Genomic DNA, 13,697 nt, shown 5'->3' with positions numbered 1-13,697 from the left:
TAACAGCGTCGTAGCTGGAAATCAGTTTGATCTACTTTGTTATGTTTTAGTTTCGATATTTTTCAATCTGTGCACTGTATCAGTCCACTTGGAATACATGCAATGATGAATGTGTTACTAAATGTCCGTTCCCGCCTATTCGCCTTGTGTCCTATTTCGGTTTGCCTTTAAGGCTTCTTCTATCTAGTGGACTAGCTGGCTCTAGCGTGCGGGCGTTTGTCGACCCGCTTCCTTGTTAGATCCATACGGTTCTAATATATGATCTGTTAGAGGATGCAGCTTCTATTTAATACACCTAATAACCTAGATAAATGCGGAAATGACCAGTGTGTGCTCCTGCGATACGTGAATAAAGTCATTCACAATAGATGCGAACGATTCGGTCAGAACTCGTTCTTCAGATCAGCGTCTGGTCAGAGAGGGGCGTATGAAGAGGTATTTCGTTCTAGCGTTGATCCGACATTGAGACATGAGTTGGTCGAATTCTATGCTACAGGCAAAATATATAGACTTGAAATACATTTAACCTATGCTATTGTCGCACAGTGATTTTGCCATCTTTCCTGTATTGTTAATGTTATTTACTACAAGTACTGATAATTATGTTATGTCTAGTTACTTGTTTTTGTTTCTGCTTTGCATTGACGCAATTGTAAGAATTTTCAATTGTAGAAATTATAGTATTCATTCATTGCTACGGTATACGCGTCTTTAGAATTAATTAAAAAAAAAAATCTATGGGCTAAGATAATCGGATCTTTATCAGATATTAACCGCTTTTGCTTTAGGTATATTGGCCTCAGCCATATCGGTCCGATAATTCAAATAAGCCTTTATAGAGGGAAGTAGAATCGTCGTATCTACGTCATTTCCACACGATTTTTTTTATTAAAATCAGGCTTAGGGTCTCTTTTCCGATATCAGTGCATAATTTGATTATACATATCATTCCCTAGAAGTTTTTGAAATGACATGCAGCAGTTTAGAGGACGCATCCTTTTACGTTATGACTTGCTAGACAGGATAATTGATCCGTCGTATAAATACGTACTCAAATAAGCATACCTTTAGAAATGCAATACATTTTTGGAGTATGGCTATTTAATTTGTTTTTTTTTTTTTTTTTATAAACAGACTGTTTCGACTGCTTGGGTAAAATACACATGGTTAATAGTACTAATAATAGTAACGGGTTCGGTTCAGGACATCAAACTCGCGCTACCTGCGAGAAAGTTTAGTGGAATACATTCACGATTCATTACATTCTCTAGCATATTGCAGTGATTTCCTGTACATGATAATTTTTTTTTTTTTTTCGTATAAATAATTTACAGTCTTGCCTGTTTTCCACCTTAACGATGATATCGTTTTCTCTGCATTTCATCATCGAAATCCAATCCCCAACTCGAAAATCCAATGTCTTTCGAGAGCATTCGTAAAGGACCAAAAGCAGTCTTCCTGAGCCAGCCATAACTTGCTCCGCTAAAATGCCATCACCCCAACTTACTCTACTCGCATGATTATATTATGATTGAGTCGTTTCTTAGTTGACTCCTGCTTCGGAAAAGGTTCAGCTGAGTGCTGGAAGGCTCAAAAAAGTGGGCTCTAGACGTCCCTCGTCATAACGGCCATCAGTATCGTCTGTCGTTCAGCCGACGACAGCCGATGACAGAAGGCCCTCGTCATACATTACGACCGTGTCTTGAGCCAGTAGTGCAGCATTACGGGCTCGGTTCTAACGAAATACGTACATACGCATATAGGAGGCAAATTGTATAAAGTAGAGTGTAAAGGGGACAGAATGGAGCGAAGCCGACTGACGAACGTAAGTAGTGAATCAATATAATAATAGTAATAATGATAATACAGCAGCTCATGTATTAACGCAGATACAAGAAAGTAGACACGTTGGACCTGTTCGTACCGCTTATTGCTGCTCCTTTACGGTAGGCTTCGAGTCGCATACCAAGGCCATAATATTATCCGGAGTTGGCCGAACAAGAAGGAGAAGATTGCCGCTAGTCCTGTTGATGGACTTGCTCTTCACAGGTAACAACGTAGTAGTATCAAAGGAGACGCTCACGCGAAAGACTGACAAGCAAGGCTTGTTGAAAATCCTACGTAGAGTATGCAATATCTTTGGGGGACAATTCTGAGCATGTTTGTGGAGTTGATGAAATTACAACTTAGTAAAAAAAATGCCAGGCATGGAAAAATCGGATGCACAATTTAGAAAGCGTTACTTTAGCCTGACAATTTTAGCAATGTTTCTACTTAACATGGGTTCCAACATAAAAGGTGGCGTAAAAAGAACATTTGTCAATGCATTTATAGCCAAATCGGCAAACTATCAACCGAAGGTTAAGTGGTAGGACCGTGTATACAGTATTTAGTACCCACCCTTGAATCAACTTAGCTTTCTAAGATCACTGCTGTCAACAACACCGTTATCTCTTTCATCGTGAAGTTTTGTTGCCAATGTCCTTTTCCTGCTGCTATGTTTTTCGTTCTTGCGAAGTCTTACATCAAGTTCAAACAACTGATTCCGTTAATCCGGGAGAAGGGTTACCTCAGCTGCCAATAGTATTTCTAGCCCGTGATGTACTTTCGCTACCCATTTAGAAGCGCTTTTTCCGTCAGCATATGGGTTTCTCTCTCAGAGCGTATTTTACCTTCTCTACCAATGGCCCAAAAGGGGCAACGAAAGATGCAAGTAATAGCTTTCGACAATAAAACCAGTTTTTCGTTACTCTGGCCAGCTTGAAACAAGCAAGTTACTGTGCTTGTGTCGTAACAGCTTAATAGGCTATGTATTTGCATGCTAAAAGGTTCGAATTCAGGTCACACGGACACGCCGTTTGTTTCGTGCTGGTGGCCAGCCGTCTGATGGAATTCTTAATGGCGATGTCGGACGTAAACAAGTTGAAATCTAGAGGTCACTGCGGTTACTGTACGGCGTATTTCACCTTCGGGATGTGCCTGAACGGTAAAATAATGACTTCCTAAGTCGGATCATGGAAATAAAGGGCAGTTAATTCACTGGTCAGATGTAGGAGATAATACCATTCTTGACGTGCGTATAATATCACGAGAAGGTGTGCACTGCTGTCTTGTTGGATTGTTTATACCTCACTTGGCCAAATATCAAGACGCACTTGTATTCCACTAGATATATGGGAAGAGGAAAAGTCAAAAGGGAACCCTCCACAGATAAGAAACACAGAAGCCAGCCGACCTGCGTAAACATTCTGTTTTAAGCCCACTGTTTGGTGGCGGTTTTGCTAGTAGAAGAAGATTTCAAATAATCAGTTAATTCGAAATTTACGCGACTCATATAATTTTGTGAAGCTTCCAAGAAAAAGCGATATTGCACGTTATATTTATGCTAGCTTCTTTATGTGAGTTAAAAGCTTCCTCTGCATTATCTTGTGTCCGCTGCCTCCGCTAAACAATCCGCATAAAGTAAGGCCCATTCTGGGCGAGGAACGTAGTACCCAACAAACATTGGTCCGGTCCTGGGCCAGGATGGTGCTGTCAACGCGCATCACCAGCATATTATATTATATGGCAGTAGTACACTCATTATTGTTCCGTCGTGTTGACGTCTAAGGCGTCCCGCGCATACGTTGCACCCTTCGTAGTTAATTACTATTAAAATACTACGGTCTTCCGGCACTTCCCTATCAGCTTCATTCAGCGGCGACGGATGCCTTCTCGCGCCAATCTTGCCTCTATTGGCGCCTGCGTCAGCCTCAACGAAGAGAGGGGGGAAAATCTGATCAGCAGCCTGGTAGTATGATCCCTCTCCAATATACGGAAGCCTCGCAACTAACGGCCGTTTTCTCACTTACCCGTAGAGACAGATAGAAACAGTGCCAGCGAGCGTGTCCGCCAGAATTATGTGTTAGTCTTTCCTTCTTTCCCGCCGAAAGCACAGAGAAAAGGGAAGGGAAGAGAGAAAGATAAAGAAATGAATCGATTTAAGAGAATCAAGAGCTAAATCCTTTTCCACTTCTAGGCCCCGGAGAAATTTCCAGTTCCAACGTAACGAGAGAACTGGTATATGCCGAAGTAACACCCGGCGAGGGCGAGTTATTATTGTGATCATCCTATACACTGGTTACGTATTTGCCAATTAATACTAAGCCTAGGTTTGGATCTGAATGGAAATGGACTTTCATTCTCTAATACAAATCTGAGAAATAGGAAACAGCTTGGTCCTTCAGCTTGCTCGTACGAGACCTCCTCCTACATTGATACGTCCTTGAAAAATGGTAAACGGTGGTAATAAGACCTATTGTAAAATGGAAAGTTGAAAGTCAGCTATAGAAAAGTTTTTGCATTCATTAAGTTGTGACGTCCGAACGAACCGGATCAACTGAAGCCTGTCGACTCGATGGAGGCAATGCGGGACAGTAATAGAGATTCATACTGACAATATGGAGATCGCTCTACGGCATAAAAGTATCGTACGTAAGGTGAAACGGACAGTCGCTGGGACTAACAGCCGTACGCCAAACATTCATGGATTTACTTATCTAATATTATAAAATCGACGCTATCCTTGTGTGTATGTTGACAGCACTCACTAATGTTTACCGTTAGATTAAGGCTGTACGAAATCTACTTCAGCAGACTATAGTTTGTTTTAATATATAAGCTCGGACAAATGCATAATTATTTTTCTGCTAATGTCACATAGATAGTTTTCTCCCGTGCTTTTTTTGCGGAAGTCCTTCGTTTGGTAAAAGCCAACCCTTTTCACTCCTCATCAAAGTTGTCGATGAATCCGTGGAAAAAAACGTGCCTGAATTCAAATTATTATTGGCTTTTTTTGGTAATGTTTTTGCCGCTTAGGCTTGCATGATGCATTGATGATGAGGTGCATCCAGTGAAATATATACGAGCATATGTTCTCGTCTAAAAACGTGACGATGCCTCATTTTTATCCTAATCTTGGTAAGTTGAGCAGTATATACGAAAGAAAAAGAGCTATATATACGTATCTTGTGTATATAAGAAAGGTAGGTTAGGTTCGTATCTGGATGGAAATAAACTATGGAAGGAGAGCCAAAGACCACTCACAATAAATTTACATTTTTGTAAGCGTTCTTCGAAACAGATATATTTGTCAGTATTATAGTTAGATAATAATAACAAGAATAACATTACATCATCCGCTTTTTTCAATCTAAATAAGGACGAGCTTACTATAAGAGTATTGTCGGACCGTAGAATGGCCTGTCTAGCCCGGGGTTTTCCGTGAGCAGCAAATCCGACACAAGGAGAGTCCCGCTGCGTTAAAACGTCATCGACGATAACTACATATCATAGATGACACCTAACATTTTGGATCACCATATATTTTATTGGCTGTCATCACAGCCAAGCCAAGTGTTGATTATTATCTAAAAAAAAAATACAAGATCTCCCCTCCCAAACGGATTTTACCGCAACTTAGCTTTTCGGTGGTTTAAGTAACTGGACCAAACAATACCAGTATAAGCTTGTACGGTCCAAATGAGAATGTCCTTACAGTTAAAAAAACTGTAGAAAAAAAAGATATAGTCTTAATGATCTGAAAAACCTTATGTAAACATATGTAGGCATCGTTTGGGTTACGTTGATCAACTACATATGCAATGCACGAATTATTTAACTACACCAGACTCACGGAGCGCATTCCCCTACGTTCACCATCACCCTTGCAAACGGCCTCTTTGGTCTCTTTGTTTTTTAGTTAAATTCAATTAACATGTATACTAAAATTACGTTATTCAGATTCCTCGTGGTGGCAGAGGTGTTGATGAAGGGAAGACATACACGAAGTGCATAGAGTACATACAGCCTTGGTGGAAATACAATAAGATCCGTTAAGGGTCGTCTACAACGATAGATTCTTTGCACTCATTTCCTGCTTTCGTTTGCTGGGATTGACCGACAGGTCGGGGAACAGGTAGGTTCTTTTCCCTTTTTAGAGCTGTCGGTGTTTTTCGTAAGCTCATCGATTTAGTCTTTCTGTTGCTTTCTGGTGGTCCATATGTGTTTTAGCCATGGCACGATATAAAGCCGTTCGTTTTCGGGAGCTGATGCTGCTGTGTTACTCCTGCGTGCGTTGCTTTGTCCATTCAACAAGGTTCTAGGCAGGCAGGCTGGCAGACGAGCTAGAAAGAGACAAAGAGAGAAGCGGCGGGGCAGCCCTTACCCCCTTAGTAGCTTCTTCGAGACTGTAATAGACGAAGGAATAACGTAGGTCAACTGCAAAGTAGAGCGTAAACACTGCTTCTACTGGTGCTTTTGGAAACGAACAAATGCATAGGTGATCATTCGAAAGTTAAGGATAATACAAAAAAGGCAAACACAATTAGATAAAGGTATGTACACATGGATTGCAAGTTACTGCCAAAGAGGCATATTCGAAAGCAAGGCAGTACGAGCAGGTCAAAAGACCGTTTGGCTATCGTCTCCTATCGACAGAACCAGTGGGATGTGGGACGGCTCTGACGAATAGACAATGAGTTCCGCTGCTTGTCGTGAGTGGCTACGGTACCCCGTTGATTACAAAATAATCATGATCCTACTCACGATGCAAGTTTGCCCCCAATCTTTTTTTTTGCTCCGATCTCTGTCGCTCGGTGTCGCTTTGATCACTCACTTTGTTCTCTATGTACTATAGTCTAAAAGACCTTTGAATGGAAAGATAGACCGGATGCGAAGTGAAAATATTTGGAACTTCCGGTATCTTGTCTAAACGAAACAACCATAGTAAGCTCTTCCACCTCCGGAAGATTTCCGGGTACGGTAAGGCTGTTCCTGCCGCTTGTCGGGCGTTCCTTGGTGTGTTCAGTTTAGAAAGTGAAGTTTTAGAGTGGAATCTCACCTCTCAATCTCGTGCCCACTCCCTAATTTTACCCCATTGGCGGTTCTTGTTTCCTGTACACGTCCATTTCGCTCCTATTACATATACTAGCCAGCACCAACAGCTCTAATAATGACATGAGCCTTTCACGTGCTTTGCGATAAAGGGTGACGAAGGAAAAGCCTTCCGAACAGTTTCCACACCCCTTTCGCTAGAAGACTTAGCACACCGTCACTATATTATTTGCATAGCTCTTTCCAATTTGTCAGAAACGTTGCATGCACCTTGTCTTCGTCTTCAAGGGATGTTCGCTATTTGGTTTCCTACAGGCCCCATCTAAGAATTGCTCAATCATACTATTGTAAGATCGCCCTTCCGAGGGCCACACTTTCCTTGATGACGTGTATCGTGCAAATGCCTACGACCTCATTTTCCTGCCACCTAAACCCGGTCTGTCTTCACACCCGGTGGTCCACGCTTATGAAGCTTTGGCCACAGCTCAGCTTCGATTCACTTTTTCGCCATAACAGCGGAGCTCAGACTGGCTGGGGAGCAGGCACCAGACATCCAGCACCAGGCAACGACAAAAACGATACGGTTAGAATGTAGAGTAGATTTTAATGATCTTTTCTTCTGTATATTGTCTTTCGCTGGCGTCAATTAGCAGCCGTGAAGACCAATTCTGAGCGGTCCTACAATGCTCCTGGTGATAGCGGTCCTTATTGCTGATCTTTATCGTACTTTTTTCTTTCAGATTCGTTGCGTCTCTCGTTTGTTACGTTTATTTTATTACATATACTCTTTCTATCTGGCTCTCCTGGCCGCCATAATGTTGATTGTCATTAGTAGGTTTACTATTTCGACTACGTACACCGACGACGACGACGACGCACCATTTTCAGTAGGTGATAACTGTAGTAGTCGCTTAGCGCTGTACCGGCAAAGCTCAGCCAGCCTGTGAATGGTGAACAGGCCAGATGCATTAGTGGTGATCTAGGTATGAAAAAGAGTGTGTATATATGTACACTTCTTTCTTCTTTTTTTCATTGCTTCGGCATCTCGTTGCCAAAGCGTACTGTGTGAGTGTTTTTGTAGCCAGGGAAGAGGGGGTCCAATAGAGGACCAGTTGTTGTCGTCTAATGGAAATCGTAGAGTGTCATTGCCAAGGCTATGATGCCAAGGGATCGAGAACTTCGCAAACGGCCGGAAATTTTTACTGGCCGGGAGCGCTAGTGATGCTAGCCAGAAAAAAAAAGAGGAACTGAGTGCATACGTGCAGTTAAAACGGCTATACTGATTGACTTACCAGGTACCTTGTACCTCCGTCGACCTAAAACGACGATGGTGCGACCAATTCAGCAGAACGGTGATATTGGCATAGTCATGACAAGTTTTTATAAAGTGCCGTCGCAAAATGATAATGACACGAGACGAACGAATGAGGATCGACTCTTTCGCCTACAACAATTTACTAGCTTGAGCAGAAAGCCATAGCGGATTTATCTTTATGTTTATTGTATATTTGCCGATACTCCTACAACCTTTTGTAATTTCTTAATCAGTTCGGCTTGATCGAAACTTTAAAAACTCGTTTAACCCGTTTATGAAACCGTATTATCAGATGTGTTGTTACCGTTCTTTCGTTGTGTTTCCTTTTTGGTTCGGTTGGTGCAGCTGGTAAATGCACTGCAACTTATCGTAGTCAGGCGTCTTGTCGAGCATTTCCCGTCTAGTCATCCTGACAGCAAATCGTTGTTGTTTTCAGACGAACATCTGCTTTAGTTCTGAGACGTATTCTCTACCACTTGATTTCTTTGGCAAAAACACACTATTCTGATTGTCGGTGTAGAGAAACCTGGGGAAAGAAGCAGAGAGTTCATGAGAAGTCGTACACGTTTGGCTTTCTACTCAGTGTATTAATGAATATAAACGTTTCTAGTCTTCCCATCCAGTAAAACTGCTTGATGATAGTTGCATAAACGCAGCTGATTGTCTCGGCTAATTCACAAAGTAGCTCAAAAGTGGTTTTCGGCGGTCCTTATTGACCTCGTACGGCTGCCTTCCGAAAAGTTTACCCTCAAGAACCAGAATGCCGTCGTTGAACTTCGCAAGCCATCCCTAATGAATCCTTTCAGGTATGGGGTCTACACCTTCACGACACGAACATGCTGGTTTGTTTTGGTTGTTTTTCAACCTTGGAAAAGGGCGAAGTAAGTTTTACCGGAAATGCCCGTTTTTGGAGCCCGAACGCTTTCAAATGGTGCATAGAAGTGAATAGACAATAGAAAAATAAAGAGAATACCTATGCAAAACGTTATTCAAAGCGATTGTAATGCCAATCTAATATATACTTTCGTTTCGATGTTATTTAACACGTTGTTTGGTAAAATCACCGGCCTATTCAGTCTAACGGCACTTGGCCGGTAGAGGGGGTGCTTTGGTAGCTCAATCTACTCCTAAAAGGCAGAATGCATGATCATCGACTCATCGTTCCCTTTCGTAGAATCCGTCGTGAGACCTACGTCTATCGACCTTTACGCTCACAAGGTACAGTCGAATAACAACTTAAGCGCTTGTCTGACTTCATTTTCTGCTTGCATTAGGCGACTGTTTACGTCATTACAGGACCTGCACGACGCTAACGTTCTGCCATATGATGCTATGACCGCAGTATAGTTGTCAGGTTGGTGTTAGTATAGTAACAGAGTATGTCAGTTCAGCGAGGACTTGTCGTCCATATGTTACAATGACATTGGCAAACTTTCGCACGACCCGTCTTTTGTAAGAGTGCGGGCTATTACCTAGTAACCCGAACGTCAACACACCTGTCCGTAAATGGCAATCGTCTGCAGCCTCTGTTATACTATCAAACAAGCGAATAACGGTTAAAAAATGCTCCTTGAAATAGAGTATATCAGAAGTTGTCTAATTGTTGGTTTCGATCGGAAGTCGAGACCCGGCTTTGACGTTCATTGTGATTTGCATTCCCTACGGTAGACAGCAACACCGTATGGCCCAGCCAATCCGTACGCTCAACCGTGTCTAGTAGCTGGTGATACTACACGTGTTTGGCCCTAACTCAGCCTGAATCATCACTGGCCAAAATGGGTTTGACATTCATGTCAGTAGATACGCAAGACATCAACATGGCACACCTGCCCGCACGTGAACATACAAGGCCGCACCATTGCTTTAGCCGAGATTAATAGTCTTCAGGCAACTTTTCCTGTACACATTGTAAAAGGAGGTTAAAAAACAGATTGGAGAAAACACTAATGCTGGATCTCATCTCAGTTCTGAGAAAATTTTATAAGTGCTACTCTACAGCTCCCGTAGTTACTCTACTGAATTACATATAGCAGCTAAGTAAGCAAAGTAACACGGCAAGATTTATGTGGCCTAGCGGACGTCGCTTTGCGTCCTACGTTGTTTACGATCTCATTAAAATGATTCCCTAAACTGTGGAAACGACATGACCGTTCTCTATATGCTTTGCTTTCGTAAAGATATGTACAGTCTAACTTTTAGCGTCCCGTTCAATCGGTGCATTAACGTACCTAATGACGCAAACGTAAGCGATCCTCGCACCCGTTGACCGTTTCGTCAAACTATAGAAAATAATCATCAGTATCAAATAAGCGATAGCGTTTTCCCGCGTTGTTTGAGTCGGCCGAAGCGTCTCTTTGTCACAGTCGCCACGTTTCGCTAAGGAGTATTGGTTTTTGCTTGTCACAACAACGATCGTAGTAGCGCTTCTAGGTACAGGGATGATAATGATCGGAAGCCGGCGTAACATGGTGCAGCGAGCCTCTGACGAAGCTGCTTATGGCGGGCAGTTTTGGTAGGTGTATACGCCAGCCGAGACGCTGTCTATTGTTCTTCTTTTCTTTGCCGCCTTCGTTAACCATTGGCCGTTCAGCCACTGCAAACGAGGCTGCAGAGCGCTCATTGCAAAAATACTCGACAAAGCAAAGGTTCAGCAATTCGCCAAAATAAAGATTGCTAATATTACCAATTATTTTTCCGTCTGACGCATAGACCGCCATGTACGAGCATTATTGTATCACAAACATAGAAAATTCTTCCCCTTTGTGCTGTAAATCTATTCACAACGATAACAAGTATGACAATGAAATAAACTAGAGCAACAATACGACGCTTTAGATTGAGCTGATACGGGTGAAAGGCAAACCCGCTCGATACCGATGCAGACGATTTCAAACGATTGACTTGCCTGTTTAAATATAGACCAGTGCCCTTCGCTTTTACAGTAACTACATCAAACATACATTTCATTGGTGAATCAGTAAGCAATGAAGACATTCAATGGAAACGATGTTCTCTACCCTCTGTATATAAGGTTTGTATATAAAGTATACTAGTGAAAGATATTAGTGAAACTGTAGTGATTATACAACTATGCGTATGACGCAACTCTAACTAGATTGCAATGTCAATAGAGCTGTCAACTATATATATATATATATATGTATAGATTTATTTTTTTGAGGCTATGACTGAGGTCTAAAGACGATTATCTTTTGAGTAATACGAACCGGACGGACGCAAGTCTAGTGGACATCTTCCCTAAATTCACCCTTACTCGTACGCACTTGGAACCTGACTTTGTTACTGCATGATTCTTTCGTCGTTGTCCTTTTCACCATCCAGCCAAACGGACCTTTTTGACCTTCAACATTTTTATTCCTGTAACTTTTAGGTAGATAAGAAGGATGGGGTAGTGTTGTCCTAGATGCTACGTAATTCAACTTCCCAGTTCAGTGCAGCTCTCGTGACTAGTGAATTGTGCAGAAGGAGCTAAAGCCATTCGCAAGTATTATATGTATCCATAGGAGGCATAATGTATCTAAAGCACGAACAAGTATTGTAGGATAAAGAAATCCGACCAGGACGTCAATAGAACGGAATCGACGCGGATGGACCAACTTTGGAGTGAAGCGCCGTGCCCGTGTTCTCGTTCCAATGATGTGTGCTGAAGACAGATAGACAAACTCGAAGTTTTATGGGTGATCCGAAATGAATATGCTCTTTCCCCGCTCGTACAGCACAAAGAGAGGCCCCACATCGCATACACTAACAGGCCAATAACTCGCGACCCGACCTGCCGTTGAGGCATTGCAAAGCTCAATAGCAGCTTCAGCCTTCAACCTATAGCTCGGCCTACATGTGTGCGGGCACACATGAAAGCCACACGGACATGAAAGCAGACCGATAAGGTCAGAAGGCGACGATCATTCAGTGACTAACTCTATGCAACGACGTGGACGCGTCCTATGTTGAGCCTACCAGCATTTTCCAGTTTGTCCGTCTGCTATAAACCTAAACACACCTTGGTTAGAGCCTTTGGGCATGCAATATGCATATTACTTGCGACTAAATCAATAGCTGCCATTTAGGTTATTCTGGCGTGTGAGTATTCCCCATAGAAGCTTTCTTTTTGATCGATAGGTGTTACGCGACGGTACACTTTATCTATACATGCAAACTTTCGAATTCAACGCTTTCCTGCATCATTGGCTGTACATGTCGACTGTCGGCTGATCACCACATCTGTCTTGTGCCAAATAATTTGCTATCGTCTATGACACAGATGGCCGGACAAAGTAAACAAAGGGGGCGAAAATAAGACTTTTCTAAACATTTAGGTTCAGGCTGAGGGCGCACACTTAAATTATAACACAACCTGAATTTAGTGTATTGGCTAAAACCAGATTTAATGCACGGTCTAGATGTGCATAGCTATGCTCTTCCCCCGTTGTTTGCAGGGCGAAAATTCAAAATACCGTTGCAGTAGCACATAGGTTCGTGGGCAGAGTTTACACGATCAAACGGAAGCATTTTAATGGTAAACCACTGTGAATTCGTTATACCTTTCAAGGTAACTGGCCAACCGGACACAGTTTGTACTGCCGTATGAAAATACTTCGGTTTTTTATTATTACTCTATTTGTTTTCAAACCTATTTCTAGGCAGGCGTACGTCCACAGTGACCTACAAGCATTTCTAGCCGCTGACTGAAGTACTAAAACTTCGGAGTGCGTGTATATAAATCAACGTTGTTCAAACACTTATACGTCCTCACCTGTAAAACTTTTCCCTTTCCTTCTTTTTTTCTTTGCGAGTTGTCTCTTATCAGAGTCAACTATATGTGATATATATTTATTGCTTTGCAGGTTCACCTTTGTATCAAACTGTAAATATTTCCGTCCTGACTAAATCATGTGTGAACGGTAAGGCTCACCCCGGCATCTGGTGTCCTAGCAAAACTAAGTACTTTGTTGACCTTATAAATCTTATAGTTACCTAGGTAGAAACGACACTTCGGCATGACGCCAGCGTTTGTTTGTGGATTCCCTTCTGCTGCCTTGTACGTTCTGCAACTGATACAGCGGTGTCGTCGCCAGACTAGTCCATATCACTCTCAAGTTTCGCGGGTGTGGCCTAGTGCTTCGGTGCCATAATACATCGCCGTGTCCGCCTTTCACACAGGGTTGCATTTATGTCCTTTCCATAATGTGCCACTAGGTCTCGCCACTGCTGCTAGCAACGTGCGCCAGATCGGCCAATAGGATCACTCTGTGCCTGCCGCGCTCGTGTTTATCTATCAAAGAACTGTAAAAAGCCCAAAAAAAGCACGAGTGAGTAGGCGAAGAAAAAAACTAGCAATTTTTTGGTCATTTCCTTTATTCCGTTTTGCATTGCTTTTCTCCACCTGTATTTTTATAGCAAGCACCGATCAGCGTGACTATAGCTGGCTTCGTTTTTACTGTATCAAGCGAAAGCGAATAGAAAGCCATCAAGCGTCTCTGTATGATTA

At 42.4% G+C, this 13,697-nt stretch overlaps 1 protein-coding gene and 1 long non-coding RNA gene across 6 annotated transcripts in view; one reads left to right on the top strand and one right to left on the bottom strand.

The window, feature by feature from the left end:
* The window catches only part of LOC111267496 (serine/threonine-protein phosphatase alpha-2 isoform), a 107,869-nt gene that overhangs the window by 40,500 nt on the left and 53,672 nt on the right, over positions 1-13,697 (bottom strand). The gene's annotated exons all lie outside the window — the stretch shown is intronic.
* The window catches only part of LOC147752526 (uncharacterized), a 32,313-nt gene continuing 29,704 nt past the window's right edge, over positions 11,089-13,697 (top strand). The window contains exons 1-2 of the long non-coding RNA XR_015313836.1: positions 11,089-11,219; positions 13,054-13,110. This is a non-coding gene — a long non-coding RNA (uncharacterized LOC147752526). The remainder of the gene's footprint in view (positions 11,220-13,053; positions 13,111-13,697) is intronic.

Source organism: Varroa jacobsoni, unplaced genomic scaffold, assembly GCF_002532875.2.
Source record: "Varroa jacobsoni isolate VJ856 unplaced genomic scaffold, vjacob_1.0 scaffold_1194, whole genome shotgun sequence".
NCBI classification, from domain to species: domain Eukaryota; kingdom Metazoa; phylum Arthropoda; class Arachnida; order Mesostigmata; family Varroidae; genus Varroa; species Varroa jacobsoni.
Note: the sequence above shows the minus strand (reverse complement) of the source record. Positions and strands in the feature narration are given on the sequence as shown.